A 21,862-nucleotide genomic window follows, 5' to 3' on the forward strand; every position below is an offset into this window, starting at 1 on the left:
AATACAAATGTGTTCATGACAAAAACAGAAGAAAAAAACATACCCTCAAGCTAAAAAATTTGCTAAAGTAGAAAAGAGGAACAGGCCACAATTATTAAGCTACGGTTAGTTCTGTCTACAAAACACCACACTGGTGAAAGTGCCATTATTGTGCTGAAGAACTCATTTGACTATTCTGACTACAGTAGTACTCGGTTATAAAAAGTCCTTAATTTATATAATTCACCCATTAGATGTGCTGCATCTAATGCTGTCGGATGCCACAGAAAATAAGACTGAGTCGTACCCTGAGTGTTTGATCACTGCATCGCCTTTATAGAAGAGCTGCTGATAGATTTCACTGGTTTGAGTGCAGTTTTATATCGAAACCTTGCATTTCAAAATGCTGTAGTGTAACTTTAACATGTTCATTGTATCATTTACAAAAGGGGAAATAAATCCCCTTCTCTCTTCTCAGATGCATTTTCTGTAAATGAAGATGTTTGTCACAGTGCTACAACCATTTCATAGCTTTTCTTTTTTCATTTTCACAGTCTGCACAGATGACTGTTATTGTTCTATATTCACAGTATTTGTTATCAGGAATCAGATTAAATTTATAAGATTAAATTAATTTGCGGTCTGTGTTTTTACTCACACTGAACATCCAGCTGAATTGTAGCATTGCAGTGGCCATGCTGGTTTTGAGCTTTACAGCCATACCATGCTCCGTGTGTAGGGTTTGTCACAATGTAGGTGTGATTATATCCAGTCTGGAGGAGCTCAAACTGAGACCCTGTCTCTCTGTACCAGGTGTAGTTCACTGCTGGGTTTGCATCACTGCTGCAGATCAGAGTCACTGAACGACCCTCCAGAACTAAACCAGCTGGATTTATCCTCACCGATGTGTTTTTAGGTGCATCTAAGAGAATAGAAAAAAAAAAGAAGGCCAGCACAATATATAGTCATATTTTACAATCTATTATATGCAGTATAAAGGTTGGTAATGCTACACTGTGTGAAACAATTGACTCTAAATATTTAAAATATTTGCATGAGTAAAGACTCGTTACACTCACACTGGACGTCCAGCAGCACTGATGAGTTCTGTGTGCCATGTTTGTTCTCAGCTGTACAGTAGTATCGTCCGCTGTGTGTCGGGTCGGTGTTGTTGATGGTCAGGTTTGGTCCGGTCTGAACTGGATTCAGAGGTCTCTCAGTGTCTCTGTACCAGGTGTAGTTCACTGCTGGGTTTGCATCACTGCTGCAGATCAGAGTCACTGAACGACCCTCCAGAACTAAACCAGCTGGATTTATCCTCACCGATGTGTTTTTAGGAGCATCTAAAAGCATAGGGGAAATATGTAGACAGGCAAAATATATAGTCATATTTTACAATCTATTATATGCAGTATAAAGGTTGGTAATGCTACATTGTGTGAAACATTTGACTCTAAATATTTAGAATATTTGCATGAGTAAAGACTCATAACACTCACACTGGACGTCCAGCTGCACTGATGAGTTCTGTGTGCCGTGTTTGTTCTCAGCTGTACAGTAGTATCGTCCGCTGTGTGTCGGGTCGGTGTTGTTGATGGTCAGGTTTGGCCCGGTCTGAACTGGATTCAGAGGTCTCTCAGTGTCTCTGTACCAGGTGTTGTTTACTGCTGGGTTTGCATCACTGCTGCAGATCAGAGTCACTGAACGACCCTCCAGAACTAAACCAGCTGGATTTATCCTCACAGATGTGTTTTTAGGAGCATCTAAGAGAACAGAAAAAAATATATAGGCAGGCACAATATATAGTCATATTTTACAATCTGTTATATTCAGTAAAAAGGTTGGTAATGCTACACTGTGTGAAACAATTGACTCTAAATATTTAGAATATTTGCATGAGTAAAGACACGTTACACTCACACTGGACGTCCAGCAGCACTGATGAGTTCTGTGTGCCGTGTTTGTTCTCAGCTGTACAGTAGTATCGTCCGCTGTGTCTCGGGTCGGTGTTGTTGACAGTCAGGTTTGGTCCGGTCTGAACTGGATTCAGAGGTCCCTCAGTGTCTCTGTACCAGGTGTAGTTCACTGCTGGGTTTGCATCACTGCTGCAGATCAGAGTCACTGAACGACCCTCCAGAACTATACCAGCTGGATTTATCCTCACCAATGTGTTTTTAGGTGCATCTAATAGAATAGGAAAAAAAATGTAGGCAGGCACAATATTGTCATAAGTCGGTCAGGCTCATCACACAAACTCCCTCCCCTGAATATTAATCACCTGCACCTGTTCACTATTCAATCACCAATCTCCCCAACACTATACAAGCACACATCTCGGTTCATCATTTGTCCAATCTCGTGACTGATCAGCGGAACAGTCTCTGCAAAGTTACTAGAGTTGACTCCTGTTAATATTAACCTTTTGTGTTTACCTTCTCTCCAAGTGATCTGCCTTCTCTTCCCCGTGGCTCCAGTTACTCTCCAGTGTTGCTTCTCTTAAGTACCTCAAACTACTCTCCATCACTGAGGTGTGTACTCTTTACTTTCTACTCTGGTTACCCCATCCGGCAAGTGTACTTCCAGACTGCAAGGGTTCTCATTCCCCATCCATTTACTACTCACTCACTGTCTAACTTTGCCGATCGCAATAAATACCAGTTTCCACTAATCCTCTGTTGCCAGTCCATTTGTTTCAGAAGATCGGACCTCAAGGCTGAGGATGAGCAAACCCGATCCATTTCAGGAACTGGTGGATTCGCTGCGGCGGTTACTGACACCTCACGCCACCTCCCCATCTTCTTCGGCAAGGACTCATCCACCACAACATCCTGTATCTTCTTCTACGGCTAACATCATCTACTCTAGCCTGGTAGTCAGACCAGCGCCATACTCTGGATTGGCGGAGGACTACAACAGGTTTCTCCTCCAGTGTTCACTAGCCATTGAGACCCAACCTCAATTATACCCCAATGAACAACCAAAAATCACCTTTATCATTTCATCTCTCACAGGTCCCACTATGTGTTGGGCCGAGACAAAATGGATCGGCAACCCGATCCCTAGAAAATTTCCTCGCTCACTTCCGGGAGGTATTTGGCACTACCGAAGGTGATTCATCCGTGGGTGAGCAATTATATACTTTAAAACAAGGCTAGAAGACTATACACCAGTATTCCTTGCAATTAAGAACCCTAGCAGCGGCCAGTGGGTGGAAAGAGGCATCCCTCCTCACAGCCTTCCGTCAAGGTCTGGATCCCAAGCTGCACCTCCACCTGGTGCTTACGATGATTGTGGAAAGATTCATCCAGCTCACTGTCAGATGTTCCAATCGTCTTCAAACCTGCCTTCAAGAATGCTCACCAGCCCAGCCACCCACACAGTATCATAGGATCGAACCCAAGAATCCTCCGGAATCTGACCCTGAACCAATGCAAACTGATAGCCATCGTCTGGCACCTACTGAGTGGCAGAGGCGGCTGACCCAGGGACTATGTCTCTACTGCGGCTCAGGGAACCATCACATCCTGGCTTGCCCTCTTCACCCACCACGGCCAGCAGTGAGTTATATCAAACCATCTCCTATTAAGATGAATCCACTCACCACCACTGTACAACTTACTGCTGACAACATCACTCTTCCAGTTACCGCCCTCCTCGACTCCGGGTCAGCCGGGAACTTTATCTCAGGGAGCCTCTGCCTACAGGTTAAGTTACCATCCAATTCAACTGAAACCACCTACCAATTGATCACCATCACCGGAAAACCCCTTAACCACCGGCTTATTCGGTACACTGTGAGTCCAGTTCAAATAACCATTGGCTTATTACATGTAGAGTCCAATACCTTCCTAGTTCTAAAAGAATCAACGAAATATATCATTCTCGGTCATCCATGGCTGGAACAACAAAATCCAGTAGTTTCCCTCACAAACCATCACCGCCGATGAAAACTTCAGAAGTCCTACCCATCAACACCACCTCCATCGAAAGTCCTGTTGACAAATGTTCAGTTGAAATTCCCCCTGGCTACTGTGAATTTAGTGACGTCTTCTGCCCACACAAAGCCTCACAACTTCCTCCTCACTGCCCTTGGGATTGTGCCATAGACCTGATTCCGGGTGCGCCAGCACCTCGCGGGAAAATGTATCCACTCTCCCTTCCGGAACGGAAGGCCATGGAGGAGTACATTGAAGAGGCCCTAAAACAAGGTTATATAGTTCCATCTACATCCCCTGCCGCTCCCAACTTTTTTGTGGCTAAAAAATATGGAGGCCTACGACCCTGTATTGACTACCGAGCACGAAGACAAATCACAGTCAAATTCCAGTATCCTCTTCCCCTCGTCCCAGCCACCCTCGAACAACTTAGAGGAGCAGTAATATTCTCCAAACTCGATCTCAGAAGTGCATATAATCTCATCTGTATCCGGGAAGGTGATGAATGGAAGACTGAATTTGGGACCCCTGCTGGCCACTAAGAGTATAGGGTGATGCTTTATGGCCTAGTCAATGCCCCCTCAGTCTTCCAGGACTTCATGCATGAAGTGCTCTGGGAGTACCGGGAGTTATAGTTTACATAGATGACATCCTCATCTACTCCTGGAGTCTGGCCGAACAGAAGTAGCAGTCCTAACCCAGTTACAGGCAGCGAAATGCACCTTCCATCAGCCATCCGTTCAATTCCTGGGGTACATCATCAATAGTTCAGCTTTGGCCAGTCCTGGTCACTCCCATCAACCATAAAAGAACTCCAACGTTTCTTAGGTTCTGCTAATCGCCGTTTTATTCAAAATTACAGCTCCATTACCAGTACCATCACAGACCTCCTTCTGCAACAAACCCAAATCTCTGTCCTGGACTCCAGCTGCCACCAAAGCCTTCACAACCCTCAAACAGGCCTTTCGAGGTGGAAGTGGATGCCTCGACCACTGGAGTTGGAGCGGTACTATCACAGCGGCAGGGGACCCCTCCCCGACTCCATCCATGTGCCATCTTCTCCCAGAAGCTCAGCCCAGCGGAGAAAAACTATGATATCAGAAACCGGGAGCTACTAGCCATCAAATTGGCTCTGGAGGAGTGGCGACAATGGCTCAAGAGAGCAGTACATCCCTTCACTGTATTTACTGACCACAAGAATTTACAATACCTCCGAGAGGCTAAATGTCTAAACCCTCGCCAGACTCGATGGGCCCTATTTTTCACCCGATTCCACTTCACTATCTCCTATCGACCAGTTCCTCACAACACCAAGGCTGATGCTCTCTCCTGAATTCACACATCGGAAGAAAGTACAGACGAGCCAGAGACTATGAGCATGACTCAACTCATAGCCAGCCCAATTTAATGGACCTCTCCACCAATCGCCTCCGAAGTCCCTCCTCCTGTTCCGCCGGGCTGTCCCCCCGGACTCATATATGTTCCTTGGACACAGCATCCCCGCTTATACATGTCACTCACACCTCCCTAGGCACTGGCCACCCAGGGGTAGACGCAACTCTTTCCGTGCTAAAAGACCGCTTCTGGTGGCCCACATGGCAGGAGATGTCCTAATATACTATTTATTATCATTAGTAGTTTATATCATGGAACTGTACCTTCAGGGTTTAAGCTTGCTGTTATTGAGCCGGTTTAAAAAAAACATAATTTGGATTCACATGAGTTAAAAAATTTCAGACCTATTTCGAAATTGCCTTTTATGAATACGATTTCAGAGTTCAAGTTGTCCATAATCAACTTACAGATTTCTTGATTGTAAATAACATAGTGGATATTTTTCAGTCTTGATTTAGGACCAAACATAGCACAGAATCAGCATTATTGAAGGTTACAAACTATATTTTGTTAAAGGCCATGTTGCAAGGTTAATTTTTTTACGAATTTGTGCAATTTGCTTGTTGGTAATACACATTTAAACTGTTATCCATTGTATTTTATGTTGTTGGGTATCACATAACGGAATATAATACGAAAAAGTACGTACTATCTTGCAGCGGTCTCCTTTCCCCCACAATGCATTGCATCACGTCACGTTGGGGAGAGACTTTACCAAAGCCCGCCTTGAGAGCATTGAGAGTGACTATAGAGACGAGTAGTAGACGAGAGTATTCAGATAGCGCAGATTATAGATAAATAGATAAATACATAGATATATATATAGATAAATAGACTACATATATAGATAGATAGACAGACAGATAGATAGAGAGATATTGACCAACAGCGACCCAAACACACTCACTTGCCAACAGCACAAGCTTTCCAATGCAGTTTCCATGGGACAGCATCGCCCACACAAGCACCTGCCAAACACAGCGACGACAGACACGCGGCTACGTTTGCAACATCATTTTCACCGGAGGAAGAGATAAACGCTTAGAAATGTCCATATAGCTAGCATGATGCCTTCTATTTCTAGATGACAAAGACAAAGTTTACCAGTACTACGACACTATGACAAAGGTTACCGATACTTATCTGAACTAACGTCATGATCACTGCCACTAGATAAAAAGAAAACATTGATTTTTTTTCACTCGGTGCTACTCAATGACAGTAAAAAAATAAATAAAATTATATATATATATATATATATATATATATATATATATATATATATATATATATATATATATATATATATATATATGTGTGTGTATATATATATATATATATATATATATATATATATGTATATATATATATGTATATATATATGTGTGTGTGTCGTTATTGTGCACTGCTGCTCGTAAATTATTTCCAGTGCTCATTGCTGCGATGCTAAATGATAGCAACTCACCAGGACACTTCACCAACTCTACTCATTCTCCTCGGACCATGCATTACAGGCTTGGACGGACATCAGTTCTTGGCAATTCCTCTTTTTACCTCTCACGGCTGGCTCGATCGAAATTACATGGCTGCGAGCCATCATACATGTTGGCTCTTGCCACCTCTTCCTCATCCCAGTCAGTCGCTATAGTTCTGATGCTCCGTTCCAAGCAGGTTTTTGAGCTCGTAATCACTATTTCATACCACTACTAACGACTTTGTACTGTTCCAGACAAGTTACGCCAAACTTTCTGAGCACAAGGAATTGTAACTAGATTATTTATTTTACTGCAACGTTGCATTGACCTAAAATCGTTTTTTTCAATGTGTACTACTTGCATAAACACTGCATCAGCAGGCAGTATTATTTGTAGGGGCTGTCATCGTTGTTTTGCGTGCTGTGTGACCTCGGAACTCGGAGTACATCCATCTAGTACGAGACACGAGTTAACGGGTGGGAAGTCACGAGTTTGACTGCCGTTCCAGTGCACTTTCAAGGGTTTAAGGTTGGAAAAACACGGGTTACGGGTTGCCTGGAACGCGGCATCATACTAGGCTGAGGCTACCTTCTCCCCAACATGACGTCATCACCGAGTTGCGTAAAAAAAACGTTAATACCAAAAACTTAAAAAATAGGTCTTTAAGCCCATTTTTGATAGATTTTAAAAATGATATACATATCTTGAGTGATTTATGTACCCATTAAAGTGGTGATTAACCTGCAACATGGCCTTTAAGTATTGACTCCGGGAAAAAGTGTTGTCTTAATGATGTTAGATTTAAGTGCAGCCTTTGATACTTTAGATCACGCAATTTTAATAGACCGCCTTAGAGATTATGTAGGAATCAATGGTTTAGCCCTTAACTGGCTTTCCTCTTATTTGCATGATAGGACATGTTCTGTTAAAATTGGAAATTATGTCTCTGCATCCGCTACTATTTCTTGGGGGTTCCTCAGGGATCAATCCTTGGTCCAACTCTGTTCTCTCTGTAAATGTTTCCACTGGGGTCTATTTTTAAGCAGCATAATATTAACTATCACTTGTACGCTGATGATTTACAATTGTATCTTCCTTTGGAGTATGATGGTTGTGCATCTTTTACTAATTTTTATAAGTGCTTGACTGAGGTAAAGGGATCGCTTGAAAATATTTTTTTAATTAAATGAGGACAATACTGAGTTTATTATGTTTGGGAACAAGGAGCTTGGGAATGCTCTGGCTGGAAATAATAGACTACTGTCCAACAATATGCAAAGTTATGTAAAGAACCTTGGAGAATTTTTTGATTCTGACTTACGCTTTGATTGTCAAGTTAACAGCGTTATGAAATAATCTTTCTTTCAGTTAAAAAAAATTGTCTAAACTGAAACCAATTCTTTCGTACAAGGACTTTGAGATTGTTGTGCATGCCTTTGTTTCAAGCCGACTGGACTATTGTAATGCTCTTTATCTGGGCATAAGTGAATCACTGGTCACTCATCTTCAGTGTGTCCAGAATGCTACAGCGAGATTTTTAACAAATACCAGAAAACCGGATCACATAACACCTTAATTGATATCCCTTCACTGGCTACCTGTTAGATACAGAATACAATATAAGGTGTTGATGTTTGTTTTTAAAGCACTACATGAGATCAAGCTCCTGAGTACATAAAAGACATGTTAATTCCTTATCAGTCTCAACATCACCTTCGCTCCTCTCTGAATATGCTCCTAACCATCCCACGGTCTCGCTTGAGGCGTAGTGGAGATTGTGCTTTTTCTGTTGCGGATCCTGCACTTTGGAATGTGTTGCCTCTATCCCTAAAAACCTCATCAGGCATGGATATTTTTAAAAAGGAATTGAAGTCTTATTTATTTAATCAAGCCTTTGGCATTTGATTAGGTCTGAGAACTGTGAGTGATTTGTTGTTTGATTATCTTGTGTCTTGTTTTAATGTAATTAATGTTTGTATGTATTTTAGAGTTATTGGTCAGCCTACTTATGGACAGCACTTTGGTCCATTCTAATGGTTTTGAAAGTGCTTTAAAAATAAAAGTTGAGTTGAATTGAGTTGAGTCCTGTTGATATTTACCTCATGTGTTTACCTTCTCTCCAAGCGATCTGCCTTCACCTCCCCATGGCTCCAGTTACTCTCCAGTGCTGCTTCTCTCAAGTACCTCAAACTACTCTCCATCGCCGAGGTGTGTGCTCTTCACCGGCTACTCTGGTCACCCCATCCCCATCCCCATCCATTTGCTATTCGTCCACTGTCTATCTTTGGCGATCGCAATAAATACCAGTTTTCCACTAATCCTCTGTTGCCAATCCGTTTGTAACAAATATACTGTATAGTCATATTTTACAATCTATTATATGCAGTATAAAGGTTGTTAATGCTACATTGTGTGAAACAATTGACTCTAAATATTTAGAATATTTGCATGAGTAAAGACTCATAACACTCACACTGGACGTCCAGCAGCACTGATGAGTTCTGTGTGCCGTGTTTGTTCTCAGCTGTACAGTAGTATCGTCCGCTGTGTGTCGGGTCGGTGTTGTTGATGGTCAGGTTTGGTCCGGTCTGAACTGGATTCAGAGGTCTCTCAGTGTCTCTGTACCAGGTGTAGTTCACTGCTGGGTTTGCATCACTGCTGCAGATCAGAGTCACTGAACGACCCTCCAGAACTAAACCAGCTGGATTTATCCTCGACGATGTGTTTTTGGGAGCATCTAGTGGATGAGAAATCATTCAGGCAATTACTTTAATTTAGAGCATTAATTATAGATAAGTCAGAATAGATTGATATAATTCCTGTCTTACACTGAACGCGTAGCAGACGAGACTCTTGTGTTGTGATCTGCTGCTGTATCTGGTGTGTTGCAGTGCAGGTGAAAGTGACTCTGTGATGACGGTGAGAAACAGTGAAGTTCAGATCAGAGATGAGCTCAGTTTGTCTCTGATACTGTCGTCCTGTGACGCTCTCGATGAGAGACGAGCTCCATGTGAGAGATGATGGACGAGACGGACAGAAGATCTTAGTAGAGCAGCGCAGACTCACTGAACTTCCCTCAATCACCTCCTCCTGATCCGGAAAGATGCTCAGTGTAGGTTTGGGTGGAGATCCTGAAACAGACAGACATATTACAGGATAATGTTGATTATCGTATCCAGTGAGGAATGTATATATTGTACAGTAGTAGATTTCTTTTTCATGTCCAGTCACACTATAGAAGCAGCATGAACAATATGACACTCACCTAAGACGGCAATTTGAACTTGAGAGTATGTAGGTCCTCTGTAGCTATATTTCAATCCACCACTGGCTTCAAGTCTGAAGTAATATGACCCATCATGACTCTGATCAACATTATCGAAGCGTGTGGTGCAGTTTTTCTGTGTAGCAGTGCCAAACATTTCTCCTTTTAACAGTCCAGTGTTGGGTCTGCTGGAGTCAAACACCGCTGTACTTCTTCCAACTTTAAACCACATTCTCTTTGCACTGTCAGTGAGGTCAGCTTCATATCGTTGATCAATATCAAATGTGCAGGGGATGAAAACACAGGATCCTTGCAGAGCTTCTACTTTATTCGGCAGATTGATATTAAAGCCACACAAAACACCTAAAACAAAAACAAACAGATCGAAGGAAGTAAACGATCAGAGGATACAAGCAGAACACACTTCTGCAGAACTTATTGCTCTTTATCTCATGAAGATCACATGCAAGTGCTTTCATAATAATAATTAATCTTGTTAAACAGAGGAATAATCTAAGAATGAGACCTTGTATCAGAGATCCAGTGAGGAGGAACGTCACCAATGTTTCCATCATTTACATTCACCTTACAGCAGAAGAAACAACAAATGAAGACATTTTATAGAATGAAAAAAGCAGAAATGTTGGAGCTGTTTTTGATTGTGTATCCTATGCACTTATCGATCATCTACAGGTGTGTGAGGGACATTGTTGATTGATACGATGAAAAAATATTTTATTGTGTATGAATTTATAGCTGTTTTGGTATAAACTTCATATTTCTAGATTTAAGTTTCAGAATTTATTATTTACCTGAGAATACAGAACAACGCTAAATATTTTAAAAATAGGTCATTCTTATCTTAAATGTTTTAAACTTTAACGTTTCCGAATCTGAAAGCTACAGGAGTAAGTGTGAGTTTGAGTGTGTTGTGTGTAAATGTCTTACCAGAGAAGAGAGTTGAAGACAGAGCTCAAGCTGACGCTTCTACACTGAACGGAGGGAGAACTGTGTGTGAAAACGACACAATTTAGCTCATATTAGAGATTCACCACTTCTCCTTTAGACAGAACTCAGTAACAGTAGCCAGGCTGAGAAATATGCAAATCAGTCTGAAGCTGAATATTCAAAACATTTCTTTATATCTCATGGAAATGAATCATGTGAGATCCATTGTTCATGTTCATAATAATTCTTCATATTCAGGAATACATTTTGAATCACATTACAAATGAAACATGTTTTTTTTATTCTCATCTCTTGCATTTCTTACTTATTTGAGATATTATACTGTATATCAACATTGTGTTATGGTAATATTTCTCATGTTCTGAATTCAGTTTATCATTACTTCAAATAAGGAAGGTTTTCTTGCCCAAGATACTGACAGAAGCTGAAAGCAGGAGAGATTTCAGCAGATCACTGCTGTCTGTTTGTAATGTGTCTGTGTCTAAAGTCAGCAATACGAGCTGCTCACTTCTACAGTATTTAATTATTCCTGTACAGTAAGTCTGATACTGTAAACATTTACATTTAGACATTTGACAGATTCAGCATAGAGGCAATAAATCATTGTGTTTTGTTTTGTAATAGTAAGAGTCTGTCACAGAGCTGTCATCTGTAATATCTGAACTGAAACTGAAAGTGTTTTCATGTTGTCAATGATCTGAAAGTGAAGTCTCTTCTGTCTCTAGTGGAGCAGATGGAAACTGCACATCAGTTCCTGTGATTACAACAAGAAACACTCACCACCAGAGGACACCAAACTGGTATTTTATCTGCTTAGATATAGAAATAGTGATTTTAATAACAATATATATTTTTGAATGCTTTTTTTATTCTGTAATAGGAACTTTATTTGTAAATGCCGAACGTCCACATTTTTTTAAAAGTTTACAGCTCTGTACATAATTAATAAATGTTTAATTTTAAAAGATCAGATATTTATTTGTAAGATTATATGCATTATGCTCTTTCGTTAACTACGTAAGAATAAAGTAATCTTCATCGTTAATGGCCTGAGGATGAGTACATTAGCAGTAAATGTGTCTTTTTGGGTGAACTATAGGCTACTTTAAAAACGTTAAGAATAAACACTTAAATTATCTTATTTTATGTTCCACAGATGAAAGAAAGTTCTGTAGGTTTGTAATTGTTATTTTTAGATGAAGGATCTCTTAAACTGGTGCTCAAAGATTCAAAGGTTTTGGTTCAGTCTTGTTTTTCAGCATCATCTGCGCTGACCAGCTCTTCCTTCTGTCTGTAGCGATGGCTCGTGTTTTCATAAATCACGTCTTCTGATGCCGGTGAGGACGTGTCTGTGATCTTTGCTGTCATGTCTGGTTTTTTGGGCTCTTTCTCAGATGTTGAGGTGTTGTTCTCTGTGTCTGTGTCTCCTGCAGGACAGTGTCGGACCGCAGCGTATTCACTGGTCAGCGAGGACAGGCCCCTGATCTCTCCTGACGGCGGGTCAGCGTTTGTGAAGTCGATGGAGGAATAATGAAGAGATTCAGGTGCACTCGGTGTGGTGGATGACAACATGCCTTTATTGGCTTAAAGAGCAGGTAATATGGGTTTTTGAAAAATATATATGTTGCAGTTTATAATGTAGCTATCCTTAAATGAAAACAATCTGAAAAGTTGTTAATCAAAAAAGTTCATGATAAAGATTTTGTCTTTCAAAAGAGAGTTGGTTCTGAATCGCCTTAACGAGTCGTCATATTTTCGAATCTTTTCCCTGTTACTGGTATACGTCACTGAGTAATACAAAATATGAACAGAGTCTGACCTGTCCACAAACACTTCCCCTATTAGTGTGTTTACATGATATTTAAGAAGACTTTATAATCGTGGTGAAATTGCTGTGTATTGTGCTACACCAGCAGTTATAGGGTTAATGCGGGTGCTCCTGTGATACATCTGTTCTGCGTTCTGATTAAAAGTTAAGACAGAGGGCACAACATGTATAACATTACAGCTGTGGGCACGATTCGCTTGCATAAGTGTTTTTGTATTTTATGTCATTATTATAAGAATGGATTGGATCACTATATTATTGTTTTGCTTTGCTTTGTCAATGGTAGCTCTGGCTAACTGGCTCAATGACTCCTCTCTGTGCCAATCAGAAAAGGCTTGTCCAGCTGACCAATCAGAGCAGAGTAGGCTTATGGAAGGGAGGGGCTTGCTCCGAACTTGCTTCGAATGAAAATGACTCTAATATTAAATGTATATTTTGAGAAACTGACGATGTTTTCTGATCTTGCATTTAAACCTGTTTTAAGGAACTCCAACACAATATTAGGACTCTGGAAAATACCATATCACCTGCTCTTTAAACAAACTCAGTCATTATCCAGAGAAACGGCCTGATGGAGAAGAAATGGCAACATGAGTGAAGATCTGCTGAACGACTGCCTGTAATGTCTTTGAGAATGAATAACTCACTGTTTGAGTCAGAATGAATCCAGATGTGTCGTCTTGTCTGGTTTCTGAAGGTTTTTCTTTCCTTCTTCTGAAAAACATGTTTTCAGATCTTTGAAAAATTGATGCTTATATAAAATTTAAATCAGAATAACAAATCCTCCTTGTGATAAGGCTAAAAACAGGTCTAAAAAAAGTTTTAAAAGGCTAAAAAAAAAAAAAAAAAAGTCTCATGAGACCAATGTGTGATTCAGGATTATTATAGTTAATAATAATTAGAGACCATACATACACACAGTACATATATATATATATATATATATATATATATATATATATATATATATATATATATCAAAACCATATATATATATAAAACTACAACCAAAACCATATATACTAAAAGTACAACCAAAAAAATATATATATATATATATATATATGGTCTCCCACAAAGCAGCCTGAAAACATTCAGCACCATGGAGAGCCCCATCAGAGAAAGCAATGAGGGCTGGGCACCCAGTTAGAGGGTTCAGGACCATGGATAGCTCCAACACAGGCGTTCACCTTCTTCCCTCTAACAGGGAGCCTCAGCTGAAGGCTGTTAGGGATAATCAACAACCACCACATAAAAGGGAACAGAGAGGCCTGTGTAGTGGCTTAGCTGGGGAAATGAGCTGTTGATGAATCACCGTAAAGCCAGACACAGGACAAGTTCTTAAGGCTGGATGTTCAGTGCCTGAACTAGGGATGTGCCGAACGAGGCTTTTGAAGCAGTGAGGCTCTTACAACAAACTGCGTTGATGCTTTGAAACTTTTGACACCGTGATCACCGACGCCATCTGCTGGTCAAGAAAAAAATCTTACACCAACTGTATCATTTTGATGTTTTGTTCATTGGGATGTCATTGTAAGGAAATACTTTAATCCTTGTGGAGAACAGTGGTTGAGCACGCAAGGTGTTTTCATTTTCATTCAGTCAACTGACATTCACGTCATTGTTTTTAATTGTAGTACTATAATTAACAATGATACACCATGTATAACACTACATACATATAGGCGTGCTGACTGCTATAATTATAACATTGCTATAAATGGATTAAGGGTATGGTGCAACACAATTGACGTGCTTTTGTATTTGAGCATGACGTGTCAGTGAGGTAATAAAGCTTCGTTTTCACAGGTCACGTGACAGCCTCATTTCAAGCAATGCTCCGGAACACGGTTTCAAAAACTTGAAACGTTTGTCGACACCAGGTTTTTGATCTACCCATCCCTAGCCTGAACCCTTAACTAACCATCCATCTCTTGTCTTCCCTTTAGAGAGATTGGTCTGCTACCCCGATAACCAACAACAGAAATAAGAAAGGCTTTAGTTACAGTTTTCCCCTCTTCCTCACCTTATTGAGAGATCAAGATTATTGATCTATGTGGAAAACTTGACCTAATCTCACCAAATCTTGTATTCAGGGGTTTCCTGTTGTATGATGTAATATAATATATATTTTATATATCTATATATGCATCTTATTTAGCTTTCTCATCATATTGCATCAGTTTTGTGATCATGTTTTCTTCTTTGTTCCCACCGTTTATGGCAGAGCATCACGATGCAAGCGATCATCATCACTGAGGCTCCGACAGCAGCTCCGAGCAGCACCGACGGATGATGGAAACCTGCAAAACAGTGTTTTGTTGCTCAGAGGTTGGTCTTTCATAGTTCAGGAGATCTCAGATGTGACATTGACATTATTACATACTGAACTTCATAATTTATCTCAAGTAGTTTCTTCAGTATATTTAAGCTACTTTTTCACGTGGATAAAGATATCATTTGTGATCTTTCTTGTTGATCAGATGAAGCTGTTGTTGTGTTCCTCACGTGTGTCTTGTGGCGGTGGGACGAACTGAAACTGTTGACTGGCGCTGCTGTATTTGTTTGTGCTGAAACACTGCAGGACGTCCGTGTCTGTGAGGGACTGATGGATGTTCAGGACGCTCTTCACTCCTGTGCTTCCTAACGTCTCCTCACTGATGGAGGTTTCTGTAGAGTTAGTGATCACACGTCCAGACAGACGCCACTCTAGTGTAGGACAGGGATTCCCATGAGCCTCACACACACACTCCGTTACACTGCTTCGACTGCAAGAGATGGAGATATTGGGTGCAACTGAAAGAGAAAATATAATCGTTATGATACGGAAGATCTTGATGGTCTCTACAGTGTAAAACAGTATTTGATAAAACACTAAAAATACCATGATAAAAACATGTTAACGGCAAGTTCTGTAAGAAATCCAACAGGAAAAGTGTAGCATTAATTTGTATATTTACACGTCTGTAATGAGAGCTGTTATTTAGTACACTTTATGTATAATAATTTTTAATGTAATATTGAATTAGAATTTAGTATCACTGAGATACTGTCAAAGTAATATGTTGAATCAGTTTTACATTTAAAAACATGTTCTTTATTTATTTTTTTAATGGTAAAACATTAAAAATGTTGCCGTTAAACCAAGTCAACTAGTTAAAAGCAAGTTCCCTTACTGTGGAAAAATAATAAATCTAACAGGATATTTCATATAATTAAGTACTGTTAAACATGCAGTTTCTAGAAGTGGAAGAGAACTAGTCTTTTTACATTGTATTTTAATGTTTAACTTATAATTCAGTGTTTGATGATGGTTAGTACATCAGTAAGTTTAGTATATTAACATTAGCCTTTTTTTCAGTGTAGACCGGAACTGTGTAGGATTTTGGAAGAATATAAACTGCTTTAGGACTTTTCTAGCACTTAATAGAAACGGCTGAACATCTCACTTTGGACTAAAATTTATTCATTTAAAAAAACAGAAAAAGGGGGAAAAACAACAGCTGAGAGCTAATAGAGTGCCGAAGTAGAAAAGACGAACAAGACAATTGTTTTTTTTTTTAGTCAAAACATTCTTTAATGTGAAGCCCCTTATGCTGCCCGTGGCCACAGAAAATAGGCATTGACTGTGCACCACTGACAATCACTGTCAACCTGTTTACCATTATCACCATACTCTATCTAGAGCATTATGTGTTTGCTGCAGTTATTGTACTATATTCACAGTATGCATGTTATCACGTATCAGATTCAGTGAGTGCAGTGCAGTAATTTGACATGTTTTCTTTGTACTCTCACTGAACATCCAGTTTAATTGTTGCATTTTGTTGCCCATATGGTTTTGAGCTTTACAGCAATATCATGCACCATTTACACCGTTTACATGCATTAGAGCATCACAATATATATGGTTATAATTTTACAATTATTTTTCCAAAATAATCATCACGTCATTAACAATATGAAATGGAAGCATGGGAAACATACGGTGAAAAAAAAACATGCTTATCAATTAATGCTGAAGGAGTTCACATGAACACTGTATAAGATGGTAAATGTTTGATAAATGTAGATTGATGCTGATTGATAAAGGTTTACAGAATGTGCAGGAATGCCTAGTAATTATAAGCAAGGGAAGTAGCGAATCTTCAGAATGAATTTTGCTTTTGTTCGCAAGTTGGTAAAGGATGCTTATAAGTGCCTTGAGGACTAGACCTGTTAAATACGCTGATCTTAAGTGGAATGAGGAAAAAAAAAATAAGACAAAGGGAATTGGTCAGAGAGCCTTTATAGTGTTTATTCTATACAAAAATGTGGGAACTGTTAAATGATATCATACACTCAGCCAGATGTTTCTGTAAGTTTGCCTCTCTGCAATCCCTCTTCCCTTCTTACTCCTTTTCTTCTGTCTCGCTCCCTCCTCCCTTCTGGGTTCTCTCTCTCTACTCTTAGTAGTCTTACCTCTCTCTATCTCAATGTCTACACACATGCGTAGACATGTATACTGTATGTCTTCAGATGTTCAGAGGAGAACGGGGGCTATAGGCCCGAAGGTTATTGAGTTTATACCGACTGAACTGTATAGTTCAGTTGAGAAAAGGTATCCTCTGCCAAGTGTACGCCTAATATGTCCAGAAATATCTGTTCATACTTCCATTTTATGTAACTTACAGATGTAATCTACATCATGTGGGCTGTAGAGGAAGCAGGAAGGAAAAGCCTTTGTTTCCTACTGTAGACATTCCAATACGATGTATTGTACAATTCTTATTGGATAAACCACTTCACCACCCCTTGCAATCCAACTATATAATGTATGGATGCAATAATAAACTTTGAATAGGTTTGTGAACAGACAAAATGACTTCATGTTCATAATTCTTTCCACAAGCTCATGAAAGGACTGAGAATAGTCGGACGGCATCAAAAGATTAAGATAAAGAAATCTGTTATTTAACAGATGTACTCCCAAATTCTCTGAAACTCATTTGGAGATGGTTTATGGAGAAGTGCTCACTAACACAGATTTAGACAGATTTGTGAACGGTAATTGAGAGAATTAATCCTTTTGTGTACATAGAAAAAGTCTTAGATCTTTGAGTTCAGCTCATGAAAAATGGAGGCAAAAAAAAGTGTTACATTTATAATTTTGTTTAGTGTGTATATATAATATTACATATAAATATTATGTTTTATATATATAAAGCCTAAAACCTCAAGTCTTATATTCTAATGATTGTGAAAAAAAGTAATCAAGACTTGTAACACTCACACTGGACGTCCAGCTGCACTGATGAGTTCTGTGTGCCGTGTTTGTTCTCAGCTGTACAGTAGTATCGTCCGCTGTGTGTCGGGTCGGTGTTGTTGATGGTCAGGTTTGGTCCGGTCTGAACTGGATTCAGAGGTCTCTCAGTGTCTCTGTACCAGGTGTAGTTCACTGCTGGGTTTGCATCACTGCTGCAGATCAGAGTCACTGAACGACCCTCCAGAACTAAACCAGCTGGATTTATCCTCACAGATGTGTTTTTAGGAGCATCTAGTGGAGGAGAAATCATTCAGACGATTACTTTATGATTTACAGCACTAATTATAGATGATCATTCAGCACAGATTGATGTAACTCCTGTCTTACACTGAACGTGTAGCAGACGAGACTCTTGTGTTGTGATCTGCTGCTGTATCTGGTGTGTTGCAGTGCAGGTGAAAGTGACTCTGTGATGACGGTGAGAAACAGTGAAGTTCAGATCAGAGATGAGCTCAGTTTGGCTCTGATACTGTCGTCCTGTGACGCTCTCGATGAGAGACGAGCTCCATGTGAGAGATGGTGGACGAGACGGACAGAAGATCTTAGTAGAGCAGCGCAGACTCACTGAACTTCCCTCAATCATCTCCTGCTGATCCGGAAAGATGCTCAGTGTAGGTTTGGGGGGAGATCCTGAAACACAGACAGAGATATTACAAGACAATGTCAATTATGATATCCAGTGATGAAGGTATATATTGTACAATAGTAGATTTCTTTTCCATGTCCAGTCACACTATAGAAGCAGCATGAACAATATGACACTCACCTAAGACGACAATTTCAACTTGAGAATATGTAGGTCCTCTGTAACTAAGCTTCAATTTACCACTGGTTTCGATTCTGAAGTAATATGACCCATTATGAGTCTGATCAACATTATCGAAGCGTGTGGTGCAGTTTTTCTGTGTAGCAGTGCCAAATATTTCTCCTTTTAACAGTCCAGTGTTGGGGCTGCTGGAGTCAAACACAGCTGTACTTCTTCCAACTTTATACCACACTCTCTTTGCACTGTCAGTGAGGTCAGCTTCATATCGTTGATCAATATCAAATGTGCAGGGGATGAAAACACAGGATCTTTTCAGAGCTTCTACTTTATTCGGCAGATTGATATTAAAGCCACACAAAACACCTAAAACACAGACAAACAGATCGAAGGAAGTAAACGATCAGAGGATACAAGCAGAACACACTTCTGCAGAACTTATTGCTCTTTATCTCATGAAGGTCACATGAAAGTGCTTTCATAATAATAATTAATCTTGTTAAACAGAGGAATAATCTAAGAATGAGACCTTGTATCAGAGATCCAGTGAGGAGGAACGTCACCAATGTTTCCATCATTTACATTCACCTTACAGCAGAAGAAACAACAAATGAAGACATTTTATAGAATGAAAAAAATGTTGGAGCTGTTTTATATTGTTTATCCTATACACCTATCGATCATCTACAGGTGTGTGAGGGACATTGTTGATTGATACGATGAAAAAATATTTATGAATGAATTTATAGGTCTTTTGTTGGTATAATCTCATTATTTTTAGATTGAAGTTTAATATTTTTTTTATTTGTAGATTCTTACATGACAATGCAGATCAATACTAAAGAAAAAAAATCAAACCTTAACGTTTCAGAATCTGAAAGCTACAGGAGTAAGTGTGAGTTTGAGTGTGTTGTGTGTAAATGTCTTACCAGAGAAGAGAGTTGAAGACAGAGCTCAAGCTGACGCTTCTACACTGAACGGAGGGAGAACATTTCTTTATATCTGCTTGAAACAAATCATGTGAGACCCAGTGTTCATGTAGATAATAATTCTCAATATTCAGGAATGTTTCTTGAATCACATTAAAAAATGAAATCTGAGAGAGGGAGGGAAGATGGCGTACTGAGCAGTCGACTTTTATGTGCTCCATTAATGAGTCACAAATTAATTCATAAATTATGCTTTTACACTCCAATTATTGGTATCTCTTCATTATACCCAGCACTGATATTCTCAAGGTGCATTACGTATTTTTGTTGTAGTCGCTTGTTTAATGATCAAGTGGAAGTACACTGCTATGAGACTGACATGCAGGCAGGGATCAGAATCCTGCCAAATGTATTGCAGTCACAGATAAAATAATAATAATAATAATAATAATAGTAACACTTTGAAACCAAAATTTAAAAATATAAGTAATATTATATTGCACAAAATCATGGTTTCCTTCCTCATGTTATATTTCTCTCTCTCTCTTTTTTTGTGCAATCAGAAATTTTCTGCACATTTTTATTTTTAGTTAGAGTTTCATGTAAATCAGGTTGGTCTTAAGGTCATCATTGGTCCACTAGTTCTTGAATGTGAGGCATGTGAGCAGCAGGGAGTTCAGTTTTTAGTTTTGTAATTAGTTTGTTATAGGCTTACCATTTAAAGTAAATGTTGTTTGTAGTGAAAAGCACCACAATTTATTTTTATTTTGTATATATATATTTCATATATAAATATTTTTTCATGTAGTTAATTTAAAAACAAATTTGCAGCTTTGACTTTCATGTACGTCATTGATAAGGTTGATGGTTTTGTGAGATTTATCACATTTTGTGTTACTCTAAAATTATAAAATGATATACAGTTCAGCAATATCAAGCAGGAACAGTGTTTTTCCCAAAGTCAGGAACATTGCAAATGTTTATTGAACTGTAGTATAAAATCAATATAACAAGAAGTCAATTTTGTGTGAGTTTAGTATTGTAACTATTTTATCATTTTGCTCTATTTCGACGAAGAGTCCAAACAAAGCCAGAAGTGTCCTCTACAAGCAACACACAACAGCCTTTAGTATTGAATGATTCACTTTATTCCTCACTGAATGAATCAGCCATTTAAATTAATGATTTAATGTCTTACTTTAAAGATAATTTGTAACTTGCCACAACCTACTGACTGTTGTACATTTATATTGTATATTCAAACTTTATATATTTAAAACACTTATATGATAGTGTTAGGAATTTGTATATGTAATAGTGAAAATAAACAATACGCTGTACAATAGTGACAGACAGACACATATAATTGGCTGGGGGGGGGCTGTCAATCAAGAACTAGTGGACCAATGATAAGCTTAAGCCCGCCCTGATTTACATGAAACATAACTGAAAGCTCTGGAAAAGCAGAACGTGGAAACAAGAGAGAAGGGGAAAAGACCATAAGCATACAAAAATAAAAATATGTGCAGAAAATGTCTGAGAGCACAAAAAAGAAGAGAAATATAACCAAGGAATATTTTGTGTGCAAATCAGATAATTGTTGAAATGTTATTTTCATTTTGTGAAATATGATCTGTTTAATGTTTTTACATATGCGTCTTTCTTTTTTTTCTTTCATGTGTTATAACATTTTTGTTTTACACTTATTATTTTTGATCCATTAACATTGTTTGCTATTCTGAAAACTTTGCTTTCATTTGAAAAATTTGGAGCAATATAATGTTACATCCATTTTTATATTTTGGTTCAACCTTTTTTTTTTAATTTTTTTTTTTATCTGTGACTGCAACACATTTGGCGGGATTCTGATCCCATACATTGCCGATGTCTCAAACAGAACAGAAAGAGGTGAACCAGACCCACCCCGATAAAATCTCAAAGTGGGAAATAAATCTAAAAAGTCACCTGGAATCGAGCAATCCGACGATGTCTCTATTCTGCTATCCTTGAAGCGATCAG

The 21,862-nt window shown here is 39.0% G+C and overlaps 2 protein-coding genes and 1 long non-coding RNA gene across 5 annotated transcripts in view; 1 reads left to right on the plus strand and 2 right to left on the minus strand.

Annotated features, from left to right (window-relative positions):
* The window catches only part of LOC127979168 (B-cell receptor CD22), a 72,999-nt gene extending 61,898 nt beyond the window's left edge, over positions 1-11,101 (minus strand). Inside the window, exon 1 of the mRNA XM_052584516.1 lies at positions 10,998-11,101. The gene's annotated coding sequence lies outside the window, so the exon portion shown is untranslated. The remainder of the gene's footprint in view (positions 1-10,997) is intronic.
* Positions 1-21,862, minus strand: part of LOC127979167 (hemicentin-2) — a 106,744-nt gene that overhangs the window by 3,097 nt on the left and 81,785 nt on the right. The window lies entirely within an intron of this gene.
* Positions 1-21,862, plus strand: part of LOC127979221 (uncharacterized) — an 84,773-nt gene that overhangs the window by 1,716 nt on the left and 61,195 nt on the right. The window contains exon 2 of one of the 3 annotated variants that reach the window (XR_008158751.1): positions 11,744-11,818. The exons of 1 other annotated variant lie outside the window; for it this stretch is intronic. This is a non-coding gene — a long non-coding RNA (uncharacterized LOC127979221). Of the gene's footprint in view, positions 1-11,743; positions 11,819-15,070; positions 15,178-21,862 lie in introns of those variants that run through there. One more of the 3 variants, XR_008158752.1, reaches the window with a different exon arrangement.

This window comes from Carassius gibelio, chromosome A4, assembly GCF_023724105.1.
Source record: "Carassius gibelio isolate Cgi1373 ecotype wild population from Czech Republic chromosome A4, carGib1.2-hapl.c, whole genome shotgun sequence".
Lineage (NCBI taxonomy): Eukaryota > Metazoa > Chordata > Actinopteri > Cypriniformes > Cyprinidae > Carassius > Carassius gibelio.